The 22,888-nt window shown below is 37.0% G+C and overlaps 1 protein-coding gene across 2 annotated transcripts in view; it reads left to right on the top strand.

Annotated features, from left to right (window-relative positions):
* The window catches only part of LOC107721598 (beta-galactoside alpha-2,6-sialyltransferase 2), a 72,094-nt gene that overhangs the window by 18,562 nt on the left and 30,644 nt on the right, over positions 1–22,888 (top strand). For both annotated transcript variants that reach the window (XM_016529695.1, XM_016529696.1), the window contains exon 2: positions 22,038–22,093. The gene's annotated coding sequence lies outside the window, so the exon portion shown is untranslated. The remainder of the gene's footprint in view (positions 1–22,037; positions 22,094–22,888) is intronic.

Raw genomic sequence — 22,888 nt, 5'->3', positions numbered from 1 at the left:
ACACAGCGTCTTCACGACATGGCCGGCAGCAACAATACTACAGCGAGAATAAAAGTTACGCCTTTTTTATTTTTTCTTTGCGTGAACATTTGGGCGGCGTTCTGCAAATCTTCCCACATCGTGACGTAGACGTGGGGGCGTGTTAGAACGAGCCGTTTTAGGTAGGCGTGGTTGACTTAACTTTTATAAAGAATATCTCTTTGGATTTGAGACTTTAGTCTTTGCAACTTTACAGATCTTCTTTATGCACCAAGAGCTTGTAACACTCCAAAGAGAAAGGAAAAATTGAAATCGCATCATATGACCCCTTTAAGTTAATCGACAACGAATTGTGACTCCCGGGAAAAACGGGACGTCTGGTCACCTTATCCCTATCCCTTCGGGTGCTGAGGCCATTGTTTCAGATCGCTAGTTCGCATTTTGGTAGCTTATCCATCCACTGCGGCTGCCATACTGAGACTAGATGCAAACGCCCCTTATCCGATTGCAATCCAATGACAGGGACGCACATTTTGAAGGACAAGACCGTAGCCTATAGGATGTATTTTGAATGTCCGGTAGTCCTCAAATAACATTATAGTCCCGTCTTGTCTTGTTAACGAAGACGCGGCATAAATTTCGTCATAGTTTTTATCATCAGATATTAGTTTTAGCTCGTCAGCGTCTCGTCTTAGTCACAGAAAAAATGTTCGTTAACGAATATTTTTCGTCTTCGTTGACAAAATTAACACTGGTTTGTATATATTTCAGGTCTACACCACCCCCTTCCTATCCGATCGAAATGACATTTGGATCAAGCTCAGTCGAACTGATTGAGGTCTTTACATGAAGGCTTTACAGTCCGATTGAGCCATCAGTCCAATTATAAAAAAATTTTTGGGTGCATGTAAACTTATTATTATTATTATTATTATTATGAACCGCAGTTCTCGCATAGCCGCACAACCACAATACAGTACAGAAGAATCTATTGCAAAATTGGTTGAGATATTTCTACATTTGCACAATACCTTTGCATGTTATGCGGCCCGGGAGCTATCAGAGCAGTCGGTTGTCAGCTTGCTGCTTCCAAATGCACTTGCAGAGAGGATGTCTTGTTTAAAGCATTGTTCATGTATCTGCTGTGACAAGGAGCCTTATGTAATTTTCCTTGCACATTAGTCACTTTCATGAAGTGTTATATTTGATATGGCAACCCTGTTTGATTGAAGTTGATATTTGTAATCAAATAGGCTTTATTTATTGTGACTGTGCCAACCAACCTGTTGTTAAGATGGGAATGCTGATGGATTTTTCCAGGTATTATAGACCTCCCTGATTACAATATGCAGGAAATGTTAGATATTTCACCTAGAAATATCTTGGGGAACTTGTCGTATGTCGGCTGGATGACAGTCTGTGCAGTGTGAAGACCTTTGATGCTTCCAGGAATCTATTGAGAAGCGATCATCCTGCTGTTAGCGGAGGTAGAACGCTGTCTTTGTGGTGCAGAGCTCTCAGTAATTTGTCAGAGATGACTGCTGGGAAGTTCAGTTTGTACATGGGAACTTTTCTTCAGCTCTGTGTTTTTGACGCTTATTTCATTTAGCTTTTACCATTCCGCTTCTGGAAATACCCCTCTTATCCAGTTCCCAGTGTGTCACGCTTAAATATCGTAACTGAGATGGTATCACTTACTACTACGTTAATGTTTTTTTTTTTCTTTGGGTCTGGGTACATTTGTTTGTTTTAAAGCATTTTGTTAAAATTCTAATCTGGTGTAAGTGCTATTTTAATAAGAAATTTATTTATTTTTGTTTATTTTTATCATAACATATAACATACAGTATAACATAACATTTACATTGTCATTTAGCAATCAAAACCAACAAAAGGGCAATAATATGTAAGTGCTATGACAAGTCTCGGGTAGCTTAATGCAGTGCAAGTAGCAAGCAAGGGTTTTTTTTATAATAAAAAAAAAAAAAAACAATTGTTGATAGAATAGAAAAAGAATAGGGAATGTTTGTGTTAGAGGGTCTTTTTTTTCTTTTTCTTTTTTATAATAAATAATAATAAAACTAGTTGATAGAATAGAAAAAGAACAGAGAATGCTAGTGCTAGAGGGTATTTTTTATAATAAATAAAAAGAAAATAAGAAGATAAAATGGAAAAAGAATAGAGAATGCTAGTGTTAGGGGCTTTTTTAAAGGAAACAAGTAGTAAGAATAGAAATGGAATAGAGAGTGCAAATGTTAGAGGGTCGATTATTTTATTTTATTTTATTTTTTTAAGAATTGTAATAGAGTGTTAGATTTAGTGGGTCAAATGAAGATGGAAGAGATGTGTTTTTAGCCGTTTCTTGAAGATGGGCACATAAGTCTGAAGTAGTGAATTTAGGTAAAGGTGTGCAAGGCCAGTGGTGGTTTTGTAGAATTGTCTGGAAGACCTCCTAAGAGAAGCGCTGCAATAGTCCAGTCTGGACAAAACAAGAGCTTGAACAAGAAGTTGTGTAGCATGTACCGAAAGAAAGGGCCTGATCTTCCTAATGTTGTATAAATCTGCAGGACCGGGCAGTTTTAACAATGTGGTCTGTGAAATTCAGCTGATCATCAATCACAACCCCAAGGTTCCTGGCTGTCCTGGAAGGTGTTATGGTTGATGCGCCTAGCTGGATGGAGAAATTATGATGAAGTGATGGGTTTGTTGAAACCACAAGCAGTTTAATTGTAGAGGTTTGATAGAAGTGGCTGGAAGACCTGCCAAGAGAGCATTGCAATAGTCCAGTCTGGACAAAACAAGAGCTTGAACAAGAAGTTGTGTAGCATGTACCGAAAGAAAGGGCCTGATCTTCCTAATGTTGTATAAATCTGCAGGGCCGGGCAGTTTTAACAATGTGGTCTGTGAAATTCAGCTGATCATCAATCACAACCCCAAGGTTCCTGGCTGTCCTGGAAGGTGTTATGGTTGATGCGCCTAGCTGGATGGAGAAATTATGATGAAGTGATGGGTTTGTTGAAACCACAAGCAGTTCTGTTTTGGCAAGGTTGAGTTGAAGGTGATGGTTCTTCATCCAGTGAGAAATGTCGGTTAGACATGCTGAAATGCGAGCAGCTATCGTCTGATCATCAGGATGGAATGAGAGGTAGATTAGAGTGTTATCAGCATAGCATATAACATAACCTTCAGTGTTTAGGGGACTATTTTTCTCAAAAAATAAATAAATAAATATATATATAAAACACACACACAATGTAGAGTAGTAGCAGGTTTTGCCAAAACCATCTAGAAAGGAATTAAAATGCCATAAAATGTAACTGAAATTACCAAGACATGTTTTCTACTTGGTTGCACTAAATGCCCTAAAGATATTCACCATGGCAACCATAGTTAATTCCAGAATACTGTAATCACTTCATTATTCATGCTGCCACTTCATACAACATTTATTGTTATTTCTGTAAAGCCATAATTAATTATTAAAATGTGTCTGCAGCTCTCTTAACGCTGCAGTATACTGTATATACCTTGAAAATGTTTTTACATTTTCAAGAAGTACATGAAGCACTTGATTTTAGGTATTCAGGAAGGATGCATTAAATTGATTAAAAGTGAGAGAAAAGACACTTCATGTTGTAAAGGCTTTCCTTGTCAAATGCTGTTCTCTTGAAGTTTCTGGTAATCAAATAATCCTGGAAAAGGAAATGCATCACTGTTTTCAAAGAAAAGCAACTGTTTTCAACATTGATAGTAATAAGAAATGTTTCTTGAGCAGCAAAGCAGCGTATTAGAATGCTTTCTGAAGGATCATGTGACACTGAAGACTGGAGTAATGCAGCCTTAATGAACACAACAGTCTTTCAAAAACATGTAAACGTGTATGATTAATCATAATGTGTACAATAATGATTATAGCACTAATAATTAATGCTAAACTCTTGCTTTGTGATAAAGTGATTTATCTAACTGATGGACTAGTCTGTTGTGGCCAGTGCCGTCATCTTTCCCATGGTATGTTTGATCAGCAGCATGAAAGAGTCCTAAATGAACTTTAACAGAGTCATCAGGAAGCCTTGCTCCGTTATTAGACACTGCCTTGGCACGTTGAAAGTGATTGCTGAAAGGAGAGCTCTCTCTGTACTCCATTGTGTAGCATGAATGCCACCCTTACTTGGCACACAGCTGAGACAAAAGAGCACATTCAGCAACAAACTGATTGCACCATGATGCATGAAAAGAGACTGGAAATTCTTTGCTCCATCAGCTGTCGATTGTACAATACATCCCCCGCCTACATATATGTGGAAAATTGCTTTATAAAAAATCCCTTATTGCATGTCATTTATTCCTGCTGCTTCTGCTCTATGAAGCCAGTCTGTTATTATGGTCACAATTCAGCCTTATCTTGAATATGAAGAAATCAAGGATATGTAATGGAGATGGAAAATTGTGGTTGCATCACACGTTGTTCATGAGCAGCGGTGAGTGTCATTTGTGTGTACACTAATGCACACTAGTTTTCAAAAAATGTTGGGTCGGTGAAATTTTTGTATTAATTAATTTTTTTTTTAAGTCTCTTAACGGACTGTCACACTACACATTTTGTTCCATTGACTTCCTTTCACATTCATGTGAATGTAGGAGACTGGAAACACAAGCTCATATGGTGGTGAATGTGTTCCAAAGCAGATTATATATTTTTAGACTTTAAATGTATTTATATAGAATTATGTTTTTTTTTTTTTTTAAGACGCTGAAAAGCGTCATGTCATATTAGGCCCGTTGCATTGTCTGTATAAATTGTGTGCTCAAAGTGTAGTGTGACTGTTCACCAAGGCTGCATTTATTTGATCAATAATACAGTGAAGCAAGTAATATTGTGAAATATTACAATTTAAAATCAACTATTTTCATATATTAAAAAATGCTTCAGATTTTTTTGGGATTAAAAAAAACAGCTTTTATTTACAATTATTTGTAATTATCTAAAGTGCATGTGTGATGAAAAAGAGTTAATTTCAAAACAGAATTTTATTGACCCCAAAATTGTGAACTGTAGTTTAAAATAATCAAAAATAAATAAATAAATAAATATTAATTAACTCTCACCCTCATGTTGCTAGACTATATGCATTTCTTTTGTGGGACACAAAATAACACATTTTGATAAACTTTGGAGTCTACATGACATTGAACAACACTGGCTTGCACTGTATGAAGAAAAAAAAAAAATATTTCAAAATATCATATTTTGTGTCCTGCAGAAGTCAGTCAGTCATACAGGTTTGGAAAGTCATGAGGGTGAGTAAACTACTATTTTTGGGCGAACTATCCATTTAGTTATACCAGGTGGCGGCTATAATAAGCCCCCAATCTGCCCTGCATGTGGATTCATGTTAGTGTGTATTCATATACACTTCCTGGTTCATGGTAGTGGACTCTGGTGTATTTGTGGGTGGCAATTTGGGTGTGATTGCCAATAGTCATGTATGTGAGAATTGGCTTCTGTTCATCAGAACAGTTGGGAGACTGTCTGTCTCTTCCCGTTTGAATACCAGACGCCATCCTGTGCCCAGGTACACAGCGGCTTTCTTAACTGCCACTCTCAGGGTCCGAGTTCATCCACGTTTCCTGTGGAACAGATGGAGCCTGGTATGAGGACAGGTGTGTGTGCAGACCTTGTGTTTTTTCTATTTTCACCTGAACAAGCTTTACTCTCTGGTTAGAAACCGTTTTGGTGTGTTTTTCTTTTATTTGTACTATACAGATTGTATTGTCATAAGTTGTAGCATTTAACACACTGTGGGTCAGTATTTGTTGTCAATCAGTTATTAACTGATAATAAAATTCTGGACTATGGCGATAAGACAAGAATTGTTTTGATGTGATGGTTGACAACCAATAAAATGCATAAATTATGGTGTTTTTTTCTTCATCCAAATGGACAATAACTTGAACTAAAAACTAAAATCAGTCATTTTAAATAGTAAAATGAATTTAGATATCATAACATTGTAATGTACAGTGTGAAAATGGATATTAGTTTTCGGATTTGCCAAAGAATACATTTAACACTGTAATGTAATGTGAAAGTAATTCTGAACACCTAATTAGCTTGTTCAGGGGATTCATGCTAGACTCAGCAGGACACTGGCACTCCAGATCTGAATTATTTTCAGTATGGAGTGAACTTATCAACATTTCACTCGAATTGTTTAGGTATAATAGATATAACAATGTAGTACCTGTATATCGTGCATCCCTGTCTCTTTGTGACGACCAGGTAGGGGTGGGCGATATGGCGATCTTTTTGTTTTTGTTTTTTTCTCCAGGAAAATCACAATTCACAATTTTATCACGATTCTTTATCATGTTGGCTTTACTATTTTGCAAGTTGTCTGAGCAGTGCAGCCAAACTAATTCCCCTGTTTTAAAACCAAAGCCATACAATGTAACAATTTAAAATAAAAAAGAATATTTTTGCAGATATTTAGGCCAAAGTGGACAATATTTGTCATTTTATCTTTGTTATTAAAAAATAAGAACAAACATACAAATACTATACAAATAAAACAAACAGTGCTTTATTTTTCAGGTACAGTAGGTGTATTTAGCAGTAGCATTCAAGAAACTGAATGAACAACTATACATATAAAACACTATACACTTTACTGTATAAATTATTCATTGATTCTTATTAAAGCAACTGTATTAAAGTTCTTCAGTCAGTAAGGAGTAGTAGGAGTAGGAAATAATAAGGAGATGTTTGAATTATTTATTAATAAATTAGTGTTTTCTGAGTCCGTGTCTCAAAGATGAAGATGATGATCCTGACTCGCCATCTCCTCATTGGACGCGCCTTTAGAGAGAAATGCATTTTTACGGATTTTATAAAATAAAAGTAGACCCTTTACTGTTCCGAGTGATGTATTACTCTTACCTTTTATGAGCAAAAATGACTGCATATTTTACGTTGTTTCCAATCCAAGTGATCGCACCGGCGCCTCCATGTCCTGTAAAGCGCGCTTTAGCTCTCCGCACAAACTATTAGATATGCGTCTAATAGCGCACATTTATATAGGTTAAGCAATTTAAACTAACATTGTGATATGCTTGAACTGTTTTATATCTATAGATTTTATTGTAGGCAAGTCGTGATGATTCGAGAAGGCTAAATTGATCAAACATGATCAACTCACCATCTGCCGCTGGCCGCTTGGTCATTACTTTAAAAAACTTAAATGTAACGAACAAAAAAATGCTCCAAATGTTTTTCTAAATTAACTTAATAAAAAAACGAAGCAAAATTATAATCACTTTGACAGTACATACAAAACTGAACTATTTTAATAGCTGAAACAGTAGTACAAGCTGTTTTGGGAGAAGGAGGAGGGGAGATGGGCTCGGGGCGGACTCGGGCCAAGAATTCTGATGAGCTGTCGGACAAGGGCCGGGCTAGGGCCTGAGCGTCTCGGGCTAGGGCCTATATTTGAGGCCCGTGCAGGGCTCTAGTTTTATTAACATTTAAAGGGATAGTTCACCCAAAATGAAAATTCTGTAATTTACTCACTTAAGTTGTTTTAAACCTGAATGAGTTTCTTCTGTTGAAAAAGTTATTTTGAAGAATGTGGATAACCAAACAGTTGCTGGTCCCCAGTGACAGTGACTGGGGACCAGCAACTGTTTGGTCTTTTGTGTTCAGCACAAGAAAGAAATTTATACAGGTTTGGGACAACATGCGAGAGAGTAAATAACGACAGAATTAAAATTTTTGGGTGAACTATCCCTTTAATCACAAGCGGCAACATGTAACTGTACCACTGAGTTAACACGGTACTACAATATTTCTTCAAAAGCAGATCATGGAGACATTTTAATCATCCACGATCAAAAATCGTGTTATCGCACAACCCTATGACCAGGTTTCATTTAGGCTTTTTATATGCACATCAGATATGGTAAACTGAAGCAGAACCATACTACCTTGAAATGCGAAAAACAAACCTCATTGTGTTGTAAAATAAGTGGTGTGAACGAAACACTTATTGTTTGGAGCGACATGAGGGTGAATAAATAATGACAGAATTAAGGTAAAGTTCCCTTTCGATACTTCACTCGTACTGCGTCTTGCTTAAGATCGTGCAGCTCCGCTGCCGCGCCACTGGTTCGTTTTTAAAGCCCTGCATGAACCAATGGTCGTGCAGTTTCACTGCGTGAATGAAATAGGCTTCAGTTCAGGAGAAAAAAGGCTTTTTCCCATATGCGTCTTAAGCAAGACGCAGTACTCGTTCCCGTATCTCAGGGAACCGAGGTTACGTTAGTAACAGAGTAAGTTTTTTTTATTTAATGCTACCTACGTAGGTAGCTCATTAGGTTTTGGAGCAGATTGAGTGTGTTCAGATGTCAGGGTTCTAGTTTTACTGCCAACCTTTAGGTCACACTGCTGCTGTTTATGGGGATTATAGCAGCCCTTCCTGTTCAGGCTTCTGTTCAATATGAGGATCAGAAGCAGAGAGCCGAGCCAGACTTATTTAAATGCAATGATTTAGTCCTTATCTAGGTCTAAGAGTGAGAGTGGAACTCTTCACAGCTGTGCTTCCATGTGCAGTATTTTAAAGCCCCTTTGACTCAACTTCATAGGGGTCCTGTCTTGCCCTCTTTTCCCAGGCCCTTTAAGACTCTCTGGATCAGTTGCAGTGGAGGTTAGGAGCAGTGTGTATGTATAAGCAAATTTGTTGGGAGGCATTAGTGGCACGGCAACTTAAATGTTCCACTCCATGGCACTAACAAAACTGCAAGACACACATTGAAAACCATTAACGGTGGTGAGTGGTGCTTTTTGTTATCAAGTTGTTTTTTTTCCCTTCTCTTTTTATGGTGTTAAATTACGCATGAACATGAATCATACCTCATTCGAGGGTTCTTGAGTGACATTGGGTGCAATTATGAGTTGGCTCTCATGTTCCACAGGGCCTCAGGATAGAGGGGAGCATGTGGTGGGAAATTCAATGGCAGCGTAATTGTGCTCCTCCTCGTCCTTTAATGTGATTTCTCAAACAAAAGAAAAGACAAACTCTTTTCTTGGCTCAAAGGAGTATTTGACCTAAAATCCTGTCATCATTTTACTCATCTGCATGACTATCAACCTGTGTGGCAACCTGTATTATGTGTTTTCTTCCGTGGAACACAAAGGGAGATGTTTTGAAGAAGGTTCATGCTGATCTTTTCCATATAATGAAAGTGAATGGTGACCTGAATGATGAAAATCTTGCTTGAGAGCTCTTGTCCCCATTCAGTTTCATTATATGATAAAGCAACAATAAGTCTTGCAGGTTTTGAAAGACATGAGTGGGAGTAAATTATGAAATTTTTCGTTTGTGGCTGAACTATTTTTTTTTAAATTAGGCATTCATTTCTGGATCGATTTTCTTTTCACTCATGTTCTCTTCAGACTCCCTTCAGACTCCCTTTCTTCCTCGTATCCCTTTTTCCGCTGAGGTATTGAATTGTTCAAGTGTTTGACTCATTTTGACTTTGATTTGAAGGTGCTCCTGTTTCCATCATCAAACTGCAGATGGATCATTATGGTGTATGAATTACAGCTCTCTAATGAAAGTGTTGCTCCTTTAGTGCTGCAACATGTCAAGCCAAGACCTCTGCATCGATGTGCTGCTCAAGTCATTGTTTCACTCGTAACTGTGACTAGGGCTTTTGATTTTGAGATTGATTATTAAATGTCATTTCATTTAATTTATTTTTTCTAGTAAGTAAATATTTGTAAACGGATATTGCAAAGGGTCAAATGACAAGTGGTAATTATTTTAAATATTAAAATATATACAGATATTATTTAACTTTCCATTGACAGCTTAAGTGAAAATAATAATAATAATAATAATAATAATTATTATTATTATAATTATTATTAGTATTATAAGTCTTTATTTATTTACTTACTGTTACTTACTTACTGTTATTGGTCCAAAATCTCATTTTCTCATGGCATTTCAAGGCTGTTTGGTTATTTTATGTGTAGATAATAATTGATTTTTTTATGTGCCACAGAGACTCTTATTTTGAAGTGTCTTGCTGGCTGCTCTTTCAAACAGGTTAGGGATCGAAGATAAGAAGAAATATGTACTCTAACAACATATTCAACATAGGCCTGGGCGATAAAACGGTATTGATATTTATCGACGGTACACCTTCTTCGATATCGATATAAAAAATGTTCGATATAGGCACGTGCTCTGAGTGACGCAGACAGCACACACAAACATGAACATAGCTCATATCACATCAAACCGTTCAAATTATTATTGTTGTTATACTTTATTCTCAAATGATTAATGTTAATAACATCAGCATTGGTGACTATGAGTATAGTGTGTATTAGCGATTTAAATTTCTGCACAGTCTAATCTAATTGTCATACTCTTCGAATTTCATATTAAGAAATTCTTTTAACCCAAAAAGCAAATTATGCTCCCTTCGAACTGGTTTTCTTTAAAATACAAATCTTTGTAATCCCAGGCTATGTGTAATCAGAAGCACATTTATAACTGGAACATAATTTAATTTCATTCACATGTGTTTCATAAACACATAATCCTTTATGGATTACAATCCGCCATCAAAATGATACATTTAATTATTCTGGCTGCTGTGAGAAATGGCTATAAACGATCCGCCACCTGCAGGATCCTCACATGCGATAACCTAGTAGCCGGGACAACAACTTTGTTTACAGACGTGACAATGACGCAGTGCCATGCTCGAATTTCCTGCGAAAACCGAACTGTACCACTCAAATTAGAAAACATCATTATAAGCTAACCGTTGTGAATCGGGCTAAAGTAAGACGATAGTTTCGAACACTGGCTGGTTATGTACTTGCTCAAATATTGATTTCGGATCATTTTTAACCAAAAAAAGTTACGGACTGCAGCTTTAAAATAAACATTTGCAATGCAAAAATAGTACAATCAAATGTTAGGTGTGCATCAGGGAGCATCATCAGTGGAGCACGTGATGCGGTGATGATGATGTAAGTGACGTTGTTGCATTTTAATGTTTTGTTAGTCTAGCCCACGAGACGCGCAGTTGCTGCGTTATGCATTCAAAATATTATAGAAATATAGAAGCTCAATGAGGAGAAGATCTTGATTAGGTTAAAACCGAAACCATTCACACAGAACGCATATTCTGCGCATTTTTAGACGGACAAATATGACTGCTGCACTCGCGTCTCATGCAAGAGATGTAGCCATGCAAAGTTAAAACAGTTTAAACTTTTAGAAAACACGTCACAAATTTGTGGAGGTTTATTCCTTTTCACTGCGTCTCATATGTTTTTAAATGCAATCTGAGTGAATGGCGCTTTGGCTATTTGGATTAAGCAATGCATAAATACATGATGCTGTTTACAATAAAAACACCATAAAGTAAACATTCATAATTCATTAACAGTAGAGCACAGTAAGTATAGTAAGCAGTCTCTTACCATAAATGCACGTTATTTATTGATTGCAAACTGCTTTGAAACCGCAAGCCTGTAGAACGCACAACAGCGGCACATTTTTACTTTTAAATGTGCAGCTCTCATATTTATTTAATGAAATCATAGCTTTTGAAGTTTAATAACATCATTAAACTTTAGACTTTTAGACTGTTTCCCGCTTCCTATTTTTCGGTCTCCAAAATTAAGACGGCCTAACATAAGACATCCGTTATTCAATAATATGCCTTAAAGGGGTCATATGATGTGATTTCAATTTTTCCTTTCTCTTTGGAGTGTTACAAGCTCTTGGTGCATAAAGAAGATCTGTAAAGTTGCAAAGACTAAAGTCTCAAATCCAATGTTGAGCTCCGTAAAGCCTCATTTGACAGGGTATGCCAGCCACAATCTCGTCCATATTTCTTTAAAATATAGCATTCTGTGTAGAATTCAAATAGCTCCGATACATTTTGTGGTCTGCGCAGACTCACGCATGTGATCCGCTCCGTGCTATCATTCTAGAGAGCATTTGATTGGACAGAAAGTTTCATGAGAAGCTGAAGTACGATGTGACGTCAAAAAAATCGTTGAGCCGTTTTGGCGGACTGCCAAGCTTTGAATGCTTATATCTTCTAAATGCGAGTTTTGTCACTGTTTTGGAGCACACTGCCTTATAGATAAACTTAAGACTAACATATTGATACTAACACCCAAAAAACTTTAATTTTGATTTCATGGGGACTTTAAATGTCATAATGACTTATTTGCACCCTTGCTCCTAAATACATTTTACAGTTCACACACATTTTTTTTTTTTTGCAAATGCGAGTGAAATGCTCACACTGTCGTGACCCAAAATGGTATAAACAGATTAGAGAAAAGAAACCAGAAATGGATCAGTGCCTGATTTTTTTTTTTAAGCAAAAAGTTTGTTTTTAAGCAAATGTTGCTTTTGGGTTTCACAATATGGCAGTAAGCTGTATTTTATCAGACATCTGCACAAACAGTCACCCACCCACTCATTTTCGTTAGTACTGGCTATGCACAGTTGGTGAAATTGTGTGTCGTGTTTGGAAACATCAGGTTTGACTTTCTTTGGTTTTCTGAAGTAAATGTTCCATTATTTTCATAAGGACATCTGCAAAATAAATGTCAATCATGTTATAAATGCTGCTTTTGAAACAGCGTTTTCACAAAGTCTAGAATGATCAGACGCACGTGAGTATGTGTTATAAAGCATTTTCTTTCTGTCGTAGAACCCAGTTGTTTCCCTGTTATGCATTTTGTGCTTGTGCGGGTAGGACTGCCTGTCTGTAAATAAGTCATCTTAAATAATAATGTAAAAAAAATAATGTCATCTCGTAAAGTGGTGCCGTCCAAATGAGATCCATTACATAGTAAATAAGCAAGGCATCTCGTAAAGGACCACGGTCCAAATGAGATCCATTACATTTCATCTTGATGGTCATTTCTCAAGGTCGACATCCTTTTAAAACAAAGCATCCAGGTATCGTTGTTATATAATCAGATTGCTCGTGGTCTCATACCTTCAGAGAGTGCTTTCTAATTACCTTATAAAAGCAAATATGATGTTTATGCCCCTGGCAGCCCATATCCTCCGTCTCCTTCACTCTCTGAAGCGTCCTGCAATGCATACCTGCTAGGCTCACACATTAGCTATTTAAATGGATGCTTCACAATCCTGTGACAAAATGGATGAAGAGCAATATCCTTCTGAGTGTCCTCTGGCACGCAGCCTTTTATTCATAGGCCTAAACGTGTGAAGAAATGATTCTTTATCTTACTTTAAAGTGCATGGCAGGGTCTAAGGTGCTTAGCGTTTACGAAAGCCTGCCAACAGCCCAGAAATGTATCTCCCCTTCAGAGTTTATAATATTCTGTTAGATTACCGTAGATTATTCCGTTAAGCATTTGAAGCGGCATCAGACCACAATCTATGAATAATGGATGTGTGGGAACGGGGCTTGTTGCTAAGGGAGGTGTGAATTCAACCAGAACTTTTACAAGCTGTCCTTTTCCCATCATTTCAAGACAGAAAGTGTGTGTGTATCAGGGTTATTATAGTTTAGTACAAGAAAACCATAAAAAAGAAAATTTTTGCTACTTGTAATAAAAATAAATGTGAACCGAAAAAAAAAAAAAAAAGTAATAATCAAATAAAAAAGTTTTAGTAAGTTTCATCATTTTGTTGTGCCTTTTGGTCATTTTTAATTCAAATATAGCATTTGTATAAAGCAAATATAATAAAAACATTCAAAATATTAGTGAAAACTATAAAATCTTAATGATACTAAAATAACACTTGTATGTTAATATTTTTCAGCAAGGATGCAGTAAATCAAAAGTAACCGTAAAAACGCTCGTAATGTTGCAAAAGATTTCAATTTAATTTATGCTGTTCTTTTGAACTCTTATGCGTTTTTTCAGGATTCTTTGATGCACACAGTTTCCGAAATTTTAAACAAGGTTTAATACAAAGGTAATAATACAAATATTAACCGTTTTCAGCATTGATCATAACAAATGTTTCTTGAGCAATAAATCAGCATATTAGAATGGTTTCTGAAGGAACTGGAGACTGTAATGAAGACTGGAGTAATGATGCTGAAAATTCAGTTTACAATCAAAGAAATAAACTTCATATTAAAATATATTAAAATTGTATTTTTGATCTGTTTTCTATGTTTGATCAAATCTTACCAACTCCAAACTTTTCAACAGTAGTGCATGAGAATTTTAACTTAAAATAATTATATAAATCAATTTATATAAAATCTTAATTCAAATCAATGCAGCAGTGGTGGTTGTTTTGTTTTGCAGATTCACACTTCTCAAACATTCCCTCCTTTGAACATGTGCTGCTGTCATTCATTTTTCTCATCATTGCTCTCATCATGTAGCATCCGACGACAAATATTTGATCAAAATCAATACTTTGTTCAAAATGGTTGTCCTGCTGACATTGTTATTAGATATTCTCTGTTGCGCTCATGAGCTTTGTGAAATGAGCTGCAGTTATGTGCTGAGGAAAAACATCTTTCACTCCGTTAAATGGCACAAACAGTCTTGTCAAAGCACCTGACACAGCAGCCCACATGAAACTCTGCTTACGAGGGTCTTTGAAGCGTTTAATGCAAAATGCTTTGACTTAAACAGCAGCTCACTCTCTGACCACTTTGTGCCATTTTTGGTTTAGTATTTAGTTTGTCTGATTATTTATTTATTTCAATTAGTTGCCCACACACCAGTGATTCAGAGGAACCTCTCTTCAACACGTTCCTTCTTTGCTGTCGTCTTTGTCCTTTCCTCTGCCTGTCTCTGTTTTTCTCAGGGACATGGTCCAGATGGTGGCTTTATTTCTGGTTGCTGGTGAAATCTGTGTTGGTTTATTTAAGACATTTTTCCAGCTGGGTGAAGGCAGCACATTTGTACAGCTCATGTGCAGTGCTAAATGGACGCCAGATCAGAGGCGCAGGTGAGATTTCTTTCTTCCCCAGGTGTTGGAGAGGATGGAGCTGGACCGCGTGGCTTGGGTTCATGCGATGGCTGCGCTTTTGAAGAAAACTATGGATTTGGTGACGCAAAGAATCCTGCACGACTGTAGAAATGTCTGGCGGTGGTTTGGGTTACCGGAGTGCATTAGCAATGTATATGAAGGGTTCAGGTTAATGGGTTCAGTGTGTGGCAGTGAGCATGTGTTTGCTCATCAATCGGTTCCCTCCGCTCTCCATGTACATGCAGTCAAATTACCTCTGTGTCGATTTCCCCTCATCGCTGCACTGCGGTGGAGAGGCTTTGAGAGGGCTCTGCCTGGTCATCCATAATGGAGAGCACTGTAAACGCGAATCAGGGTCACCCAGAGACGGACTGGATTGAGAACGGCAGTCTCAAGGTTGTCTGCTCAGAAATCCCTTCATCTCTTCTGCTCTCACTTTTGCTTCTCGTCTTGTATATTGATTGCCCTCCACAAGGACAGACCAAGCCTCGAGTGCAAACGTTGTCTTTAGTGAAATTGATGAAATGCTTGTGGGTTTGTCAGCGTGCGAGAATAAAATGGTCTAACAGATTTCTGTGGGACCGCCACAGAAGTACGATTTGCTTTCAGTCTCTGACCCTCAAAATGGAATGTACCATTTATGCTACTGTAGCTTTAATGCCTTGCCAACTCGTTCACTGGGCTCATAAAGTGAAATGAAATATTAATTTTAGCAGTGTATTTTTAGCACTGTAACAATATATAGCACCACAATAGGGCTGGGTAATATGGCCGAAAATATTATCTCTCTCACACACACACATCCATCATATATATATATATATATAATATAAATTAAAACAAAATAACAAATGTTTGTAAGATCTTGAGAGTGAATGAAAACATAACTTGTTTGTTCACAATTAAACCCCATAGAGTAAGATACCTTTTAATTTAGGGCCCTATGAAATCCATTTTAATTTTCTCAAAATTATTTGATTTCCATTTTTTTTTTTTTTCTGGATTCTGTGTTTTTATGATTTAATACTATTTTGTTTTTTCATCAAATTGTCTAATGAAATTAATTAATAGAACATTACATTTTAAAAGACTGGCTAAGATTGAATAAATTGGTAATCAAATGAAAATGACAAGAAAACATTGCATTTTTATTTTTGTCAAATAAGATGCTGCACAACAGAACTGTATACATTAAAACATTTAAGAAACCATATCTCAGCTGTGTTATTCCTTAATAATAATAATAATAATAATGTTATTATTACTTTGAGAAGTGCATTTTAGTATAAAATAGTAAGATATTTCTGTCATAAAATTAAACAACTTTTATTTTGGCAGTTTTTCGTGAAGATCTTTTGAGTTTCAGTGTTTATTTGATGGTAGTTTTTCTCAAATAAAACTGAATAGTTTGCTGTTGTATTGTTTATTTTTGCTGTGTAACAGACTGTTAGATTAATCCAGTAAAAATGCTTCATGTTATCAACATACAGTGGGTACGGAAAGTATTCAGACCCCCTTAAATTTTTCACTCTTTGTTATATTGCAGCCATTTGCTAAAATCATTTAAGTTAATTTTTTTTCCTCATTAATGTACACACAGCACCCCATATTGACAGAAAAACACAGAATTGTTGACATTTTTGCAGATTTATTAAAAAAAAAGAAAAACTGAAATATCACACGGTCCTAAGTATTCAGACCCTTTGCCCAGTATTTAGTAGAAGCACCCTTTTGATCTAATACAGCCATGACCCTTTTGGGAAAGATGCAACAAGTTTTTCACACATGGATTTGGGGATCCTCTGCCATTCCCTCTTGCAGATCCACTCCAGTTCTGTCAGGTTGGATGGTAAACGTTGGTGGACAGCCATTTTTAGGTCTCTCCAGAGATGCTCAATTGGGTTTAAGTCAGGGCTCTGGCTGGGCCATTCAAGAACAGTCACAGAGTTGTTGTGAAGCCACTCCTTCGTTATTTTAGCTGTGTGCTTAGGGTCATTGTCTTGTTGGAAGGTAAACCTTAGTTCCAGTCTGAGGTCCTGAGCACTCTGGAGAAGGTTTTCATCCAGGATATCCCTGTACTTGGCCACATTCATCTTTCCCTCGATCGCAACCAGTCGTCCTGTCCCTGCAGCTGAAAAACACCCCCACAGCATGATGCTGCCACCACCATGCTTCACTGTTGGGACTGTATTGGACAGGTGATGAGCAGTGCCTGGTTTTCTCCACACATACCGCTTAGAATTAAGGCCAAAAAGTTCTATCTTGGTCTCATCAGACCAGAGAATCTTATTTCTCACCATCTTGGAGTCCTTCAGATGTTTTTTAGCAAACTCCATGCGGGCTTTCATGTGTCTTCCACTGAGGAGAGGCTTCCGTCGGGCCACTCTGCCATAAAGCCCCGACTGGTGGAGGGCTGCAGTGATGGTTGACTTTCTACAACTTTCTCCCATCTCCCGACTGCATCTCTGGAGCTCAGCCACAGTGATCTTTGGGTTCTTCTTTACCTCTCTCACCAAGGCTCTTCTCCCCCGATAGCTCAGTTTGGCCGGACAGCCAGCTCTAGGAAGGGTTCTGGTCATCCCAAACGTCTTCCATTTAAGGATTATGGAGGCCACCGTGCTCTTAGGAACCTTAAGTGCAGCAGAAAGTTTTTTGTAACCTTGGCCAGATCTGTGCCTTGCCACAATTCTGTCTCTGAGCTCTTCAGGCAATTCCTTTGACCTCATGATTCTCATTTGCTCTGACATGCACTGTGAGCTGTAAGGTCTTATATAGACAGGTGTGTGGCTTTCCTAATCAAGTCCAATCAGTATAATCAAACACAGCTGGACTCAAATGAAGGTGTAGAACCATCTCAAGGATGATCAGAACAAATGGACAGCACCTGAGTTAAATATATGAGTGTCACAGCAAAGGGTCCGAATACTTAGGACCATGTGATATTTCAGTTTTTCATTTTTAATAAATCTGCAAAAATGTCAACAATTCTGTGTTTTTCTGTCAATATGGGGTGCTATGTGTACATTAATGAGGAAAAAAAATTAACTTAAATGATTTTAGCAAATGGCTGCAATATAACAAAGAGTGAAAAATATAAGGGGGTCTGAATACTTTCCGTACCCACTGTATATTTTGTTTTATATGATATTGTTTATCGCCAGCCCTGGAAAATATATAAAATAATTGATTGGCTAACCTACACTGTTTAGCGTAGTTCACACTGTTGCTCATCAGCACAGTCCATGGTAGGCCTACTGAATATTAAATGATTTGTTGATGTAATCAAAACCACGTTCATATTCGTGCGATTTTTTGCGCAGCTCGTCAGAGAACAACGGCTCTGTGTAGTTAATGCTGCTCAATGTGAAAGCACGCAGGTGATGGAGATTTACCGCTGATTACAGAACCGGCTTTCTGACAAGATGCGCGTTAAATATCGCATGCGATTTATCGTGCAGCCCTAATATGGGTAGTCAAATGTTAATTATGTGGCTGAAACCACTTATTTTGTTTGATTAGATCCAATCATGGATAGTTTGGTTGTTTGGCTAAAATCAAAACAAATACTGTTATCTCCATTAAATTGAAAGGTTTATGTGATTTTTGAAGGGAAAAAAAGTTATAGCCTAGTCATTTAACACAAACATTTATTAACTATACATTTTAACACCACTTAATAACTAGATTAATATTTAGTTCAGGCATAGTTATATACAATTTTATTAAACCTGACCCCCCAAAAAAACTTGCTTCCTGAAATAATGTTTGTTTTGGTGAATGCATAGTAAACGGGCATCTCTGCTATTTGTACTTTAGGCATAATTGACCTGTTGCTGTCTATTATGCCGTTGAATGCTAACGAAACAACAACATTGACCACAGCTCTAAATTTTTTTTTTCAGCAGCATATTTGAATAGAGCTTTGCAAAATGAAATGTTTGCTTTATTGTGCAAACATACACTGACATGCCCTTCTTTGAAATTTGTATTTATTTGCTTTAAAGTGCAAGTAAAAGCCTGTATTCCAGTGATGTTGTGTTTAGTCTGACACCTATTTCAAAGCTGTGTGAAATGAAACTTCTCGAATGAAATCTTCGCTTATGAAATTTAGCAAAATTGATTTTTCATGCTAAACTCCAGTGCAGGTTCAGGATGAGTGTTGTACTACTTCTACACATGATATTAATTTGTCTGAAGCCACTGCAGATGTTTCTAGGGAATGAGAACATTTATTAACTATACATTTTAACACCACTTAATAACTAGATTAATATTTAGTTCAGGCATAGTTATATACAATTTTATTAAACCTGACCCCCCAAAAAAACTTGCTTCCTGAAATAATGTTTGTTTTGGTGAATGCATAGTAAACGGGCATCTCTGCTATTTGTACTTTAGGCATAATTGACCTGTTGCTGTCTATTATGCCGTTGAATGCTAACGAAACAACAACATTGACCACAGCTCTAAATTTTTTTTTTCAGCAGCATATTTGAATAGAGCTTTGCAAAATGAAATGTTTGCTTTATTGTGCAAACATACACTGACATGCCCTTCTTTGAAATTTGTATTTATTTGCTTTAAAGTGCAAGTAAAAGCCTGTATTCCAGTGATGTTGTGTTTAGTCTGACACCTATTTCAAAGCTGTGTGAAATGAAACTTCTCGAATGAAATCTTCGCTTATGAAATTTAGCAAAATTGATTTTTCATGCTAAACTCCAGTGCAGGTTCAGGATGAGTGTTGTACTACTTCTACACATGATATTAATTTGTCTGAAGCCACTGCAGATGTTTCTAGGGAATGAGGTGTGTGTGTGTGTTTGTTGTTGCTTGTGTGTTTTTAGTGTGTGAGAGTAACTTGCATAATGACCTAAAAGAGCTGTGGGAAGTCACCCGGTTTGATGGGTCTTGCAAGTCTAATGAATAATGTAACTGATGTGCCGTATTACTCCCATGCTTCTCTGTGTGTCTTTCCCTCTATTTTGTACGTTCTCTCTATTTCTGTCTATTCGCTTAATTTTCCGTGTCCTGGCCCAGTTGTATCGACCTGCACTTGGGGTTTTATGTAGATTTCTACTGTTACAGTGTGTTTGTGTCTGTCGGTTTCAGCTCAGCTCAGGTTCAGACAAAAGGAAATGTGGTAAGCAGACCATGTCTGTTACACTTCTTTTTTTCATTTACTTTTTTGGCTTTCTCAATTCTTCATTGGGTCATTTTTTTCTTTTCTTTTTTTTTTTTCATGAGAGATCACATCAACCCAAACCATATCCTGTGCACTATGGCTTGTGAGTAGCTTCTAATAAGGAAACGTATGTCATGTAGTTCACTTGACAGCAGTGTGCTGCAGTGTAACATGTTAAAACCTCAACATCTCATATTCAGATAAGGGGCTGAGCCCCCTCCTAAAGCTAAAGGCCTATTTCGGGAGTCCCACCATTTTTATTTTCATGTCAGTCCCTTTCTCATTAATTTCGCCCTGCACTTCAACATTGAACTGTTAATGTCTTTCCGCCTTTGCTTTTATCTCTTAGTACTTTCGCCACGTCTCACTTTCACTGTTCACTGATGTGAAAATCCTGCCGCACTCCGTCTCTCCTTTGCTGTGCTCTCCACACACATACACACACGCACACACACACACTGAATGCTACTAAATGACATGATGCCCTCTAAACAGTACTCAAATTTAACTAAAAATATTCTTAGGAAGTTAAAAAGTTTAAGAGAAATTCTAAGAGGTTCATAAGAATTTTCCTAAGTGCAATTCTTGAAAAAAATTCCTAATAAAAATATGTTCTTCAGAAAATATTGAACTTCAGAGAAAATCGACAGGATTTGGTCTAATCAGAAGAATTGTAGAGTCGTTCACAATCTGCATGTGCAATAAAGAGCAGCTTCATTCAATTTGTCAATACTGTCAAGGAAAATGATTCTCCGGTCTGTATACACCGATCATCATCAGACATGGATTTATCAGTGATATTTTACTCCACAGCAGTATTTCACTGGGTAAAAAGGGTCTAAAACACATGGTGACTGGCCTAACAGTTATTTAAACCTCTGAGGATTTAAGAAAGTTGGAGGTCCAGCTAACCTTACTATTCCTTTAAATCACAAGTAGTATTTGTGGATTACATCAAGATGTTAATTCAATACCAGGATTCATATTTGTCTATTTTTGGATGTTTGATGTTGTCCTACAGCTGTGACTTGGTTTTTGCCTTTGCTGTAAACCTAAGACAATTTTCATCTGCGTACACATGTGCATGAATGGGTAAAAGAGAGAAGGAAGGCTAAAGCATAAGAAGTGTGTTGTCATTGTTTCTAGCATGTCATACCAGTTGGTTGATTAGTTAGTCAGTCTTCACATGTGAGAATAAATAAAGATTTGGGATGTGCAAAACTTCAAATTATCATTACGGACTAGTCAGTTATCCGAGTAAGAAGTCAGTCTGAATTCTTAGATTGGAAATATCATGGGTGCACAACATCGGTTTCACGTCATCCAACATTTTGAGCGTTTTTGAAGCGTTCTGACAAACATCAAGGCACTGTCCTTTCTTAACACAACACCTCACGAATAACCTTGTGAATCCTGCATAATAATGGGAGCATTGCTAACCACAGGCCATTTGAAGTCCCACAGCAAAATGTTTTGTTGAAGATGATGAAATTGTTCACAAGCACTGTTCTGATTGCTGTAGCGGTGCTGTTCTAAATGAGATGGATTTAGAGACCAAACGTCATTGCTGACTTCGTCTATCAAAAGTATCTCGCTTTAAAAGCACCACTGGTAAGGATTTTAGATTCCCTAATCCACTCATCTGTTGTTGAACGAATAGTCCAGATGTTCGAGACTGTCTCAGCCAGCGCTGCAGTGTACTGAGTTCAGGGAATCCACTTCACTTTCTCTTGTCAAACCTTTCTGGTAAAAGTGCACATAATCATGACAACAACCAAAACCAAAATGTCCAGTGTGTGCGTGTTTGTTCTAAGGAAGATACTCGTACTCTTCTCTAATTGCTGTCGTCTTTTGTCTTTCAGGGACAGACAAACTGGTTGAGGATAAATGAGTTCAAGGAAATAGGAACTGCAGCGAGGTGTGTAAATTTGTACAGGTTTGTTTGTTTGTTTTTATAAAAATGCCAAGATGTTTTCTGTGAGGGTTATATTTAGGGGTTGGGTTAGGGGATAGAAAATATGATTAGCTCTGTATCAATATACTCTGTATCTGATAGCTGAAGAGACACATTTGAAAGAATGGCAACTGGTTAGCATGCTAAACAATTAGCATGGAAAACAAATTAGCATAACACAACAAACTCTGGCATGGTCAACTTCAGAGAGGTATTTCTCGGGAACAGAATATCAAAAATCTGTTTAGTCATTTCTGTGCAGCTCGGTCCAAAAATCATCTGCGCCAATTTTGGACAAAATTGGACAAAGTCTGTAGGAGGAGTAGCAAAAAAACTATTTTTCATTTACTTCAATATGGCGGACAGGCACATTGATGGAAAATGACAAATGAGATATCGTCGGAATTGGCATAAAAATTGTCATAAATCGATAAAACAAATCGAGTGTTTGAAATAAATCCTTCTGTGAGATATGGATTCTTACACCGTATAAGGCACGCAACATATTTCATAGTATTCTAAGAAGTGATAAAGGCTATGTTGATTAGCATTGCATTATTATATACTTTATTATAATAAAAATGATAAGACAAACTCAGATAAACCATATATTGTCTTAGTCGTGTGTTTATTAGTCACGTTGAATTAATGAAAGCAGTTAAATCTTCTGTTTATTCAGCAACCGCAATAAGGATTTCTTCTGCCTAATCGCGATTTATCGCCTTAGCGATTTAATTTCGATTAATCGTGCAGCCCTAC

This window comes from Sinocyclocheilus rhinocerous, unplaced genomic scaffold (assembly GCF_001515625.1).
Source record: "Sinocyclocheilus rhinocerous isolate Xijiao unplaced genomic scaffold, SAMN03320098_v1.1 scaffold30, whole genome shotgun sequence".
Taxonomy (NCBI): domain Eukaryota; kingdom Metazoa; phylum Chordata; class Actinopteri; order Cypriniformes; family Cyprinidae; genus Sinocyclocheilus; species Sinocyclocheilus rhinocerous.
This window is presented reverse-complemented; position numbering and strand designations above follow the sequence as displayed.